This window comes from Ailuropoda melanoleuca, chromosome 19, assembly GCF_002007445.2.
Source record: "Ailuropoda melanoleuca isolate Jingjing chromosome 19, ASM200744v2, whole genome shotgun sequence".
Taxonomy (NCBI): Eukaryota; Metazoa; Chordata; class Mammalia; order Carnivora; family Ursidae; genus Ailuropoda; species Ailuropoda melanoleuca.
In genome coordinates, this window is record NC_048236.1 from 8,619,064 (window position 1) to 8,621,957 (window position 2,894).

Consider the following 2,894-nt stretch of genomic DNA (forward strand, 5'->3'; position numbering starts at 1 on the left):
TGTCCCTAGCAGAACTCAAAAACTAAACCTACTTAGTTAGGATCTGTACTTGCAAATAATCCCTCAAATTTCCAACATAGCTCCTTTTGTCATTACGGAGACTTTTCAACTATTCCCAAGAATTTTGACAAGGACTCAAGAGATTTTGGAATTTCTCCTTTGTTCACATCTGGGAGAAAGGAGTTGGTTTTTAGAGCATTATCACTGCCCCAGTCATTTTATTTATTTACTTATTTATTTTCTCCATTCCTCCCATTCACAATACAGACCAGGCAAAGGGCCTGGGCTGGGGTATATGGGTAGGTTTACTCTGCCTCCTTTTTCGGTGCAGTCGGTGTAAGAACACAGCCAGTGGTAAGCACCAGGGGGTACCCGAGTCATTTTAAGACAGAAGACACTGGGGCTTTGTCTAAATAAAGAAGCACTTCCAGACAAAAAGGGGAAGGTATGTCAATCATGGAAGACAGACTGAAAAACCCAGATGTGTGTTAAGACCTGCCTCTTTTCTGTCCCACATTTCTCTCCCCGAAGTTCAAATTCTGCTCACTTACAGGGTCAGTATCTTCCAAAGGTCAAGAGTCAATACTGGTACTAGGCAATGGGAACGTAAGGCGTCCTAATTTTAAGTCCTGAGTCTCAGCTTCTGCTCTCACTGTCCTTATCTGGCCCCTCGTGATCCAGCTGCGACCACTTGCCCAGTTATGGTCATTTAGCCCCTGCACGTGAATCCACACGATAGCCCACCAGCCAGTAACTGCTCTTTATTCAGCCATGGCATAAGCTGTGATGTATAAAAAAATCCATCCCCTTGACTGCCCGAGGCCCCTAAAGTCAAAGAGAGAGCTAGATTCACACCAAAAGGAAAACTTGCGAACATTCGTATTTATAAACTGGTGAGCTTTATTTGACAAATTTCATCAAGGATTTTAATGGACTCTGGAGTATAGCCAGGGAAGATAAAGCAGAGGTAACAATTATGTCTGAAGCACAGTCATTTTTAGAAAGAGGATGACGAGGGGCGCCTGAGTGGCTCAGTCGGTTGGGTGTCTGCCTTCACCTCAGGTCATGATCCCAGGGTCCTGGGATCAAGCCCCACGTTGGGCTCCATGCTCGGCGGGGAGCCTGCTTCTCCCTCTCCCACTCCCCCAGCTTGTGCGCGCTCTCTCTCTCTGTCAAATAAATAAAATCTTAAAAAAAAAAAGAGGATGACGAAATTGCTTTTTTAGTTTTACCACTGGTACATAAGTTAAAACGTAATTTAGATGAGACTTAACAGTTATTTAAATAGGAAAGGGAGCCAGCCTAGGTGTCAGGAGTCACACAGGCTCTCGTGAAGAGGAGTAGGCATTTCCACATATCCCAGTTAAGATACGAGGCAAGTCTCTCATGTGTATCTATATCGGTTAAACAAAAGATTCATGCACATAATCTTCAGTTCTGAATTTATTGGCATCTGTTAATGACTATACAAGAGCCCCCCACCCCCCCACGCCCCATGTCTCCCTCCCCTGGCAACCTCACCTTAACCTCAGCGTACACTGGATATTTTCAGCTGATTCAGAGTTTGCATGTTGTATTATATTGACTTTTACACTGTCAAAAGTGCTAAAAAAATTTTAAGTCAGTCTGATCATGTTACATAGTATGTTAAAGCCGGCTGCTATAACAGGCCAACCTAGAAACAGATGAGAAGACAGTTGATTTTTTATTCAAGTGAAGACCAGGAATTAGGGGGAGGGAAGGGAGGGAAAAATTCAGTTCCATGTGGTCATACAGGGATTCAGGCTCATGGGGTCTCTGCTGACTTCAACATGTGGCTTCCATGTTTGCCCTTAATGTCACCATTCAGCCAAAATTTGGAGAAAACAAGGCACATGGAGCATCAAATGGGAGTTTCCATAGGATAGGACTGGAAGTGTTATGTATAACTTTTGCTATGTTCCTGAGAGGGGGAGAGGTCAGATTTAGAGAGGGGCTAACTAGTCTACGCCACATACCCAAAAAGTCATTTCAGAGAGGAATTTGACGTACACATTCTTTAAGCCCCAGCCCGTGTCCTCTCTGTTCCATAAAAAATGGCATGGTTACCACAGGCCTCAACAACTCACTTCTCCCTGTCCTGTGTGCTTTGACACTTTATCATTTTGTCTTGATATTCTCGATGTCTTCTTTAATACCAGAAACTCTGGAGAACAGAGATGGTCTTAAACTTTGCACTTCCTATCTCCTACCCTCCCACTTGTCATCCAGCACAATGCACTTAATTAAAGCCATTAAATAAGATAAATGCAATTCATTAATCTTGGTGGGTTCTTTCAAAATATTGACAAGTGAATGTAAGCTATATTATGGGAACAGTGGGAGGGAGCATCTATTTTTTCTCCCCAATGCCTGGTATGTGAAAGGACTCAGAATTTTTTGTTGATGAAAAACCAAAGTTCTTTGATTCTGCATTCTGTGATCATTGAGCCCTGCTACTTTTCTTGTGGTCAAATACTTATGACAAATTCTAGTAATTTAATAATAATAATAATAATAATAATAATAGCTAACACTTCCATAGTGCTTACTGCATGCTAGACATATAGAAAAGCTCATTTAATACAACAATATTTGAGATAGTTACTAATGTAAGTTCCTTGTATATATCTACCTTTTGAGCCTTTAGGGATGCTTTGTGAAAATTAGAGAAGGCACCAGAGGCTGCACCATTCACTAATCTATATTATCAAAGAGCATCCAGAGCAGAGACTTGCTCATAAATGTTGAATGGATGAATGGCTTGATGAAAAAACTATACTATTTGAGTGGGTCCGAGTGATAATAATTCCTTTTACCTTACTTTTTTATTTTCTGATTTGTTCCAATTTTTCTACAATGTTAATGTGTCATTC

At 41.3% G+C, this 2,894-nt stretch overlaps 1 non-coding gene across 1 annotated transcript; it reads right to left on the minus strand.

The window, feature by feature from the left end:
- Positions 1–243: 243 nt before the first annotated feature.
- Positions 244–371, minus strand: LOC117797209. Its single transcript, XR_004622124.1, has one exon. It is a non-coding gene; the product is annotated as a small nucleolar RNA SNORA51 (small nucleolar RNA).
- Positions 372–2,894: the final 2,523 nt, after the last annotated feature.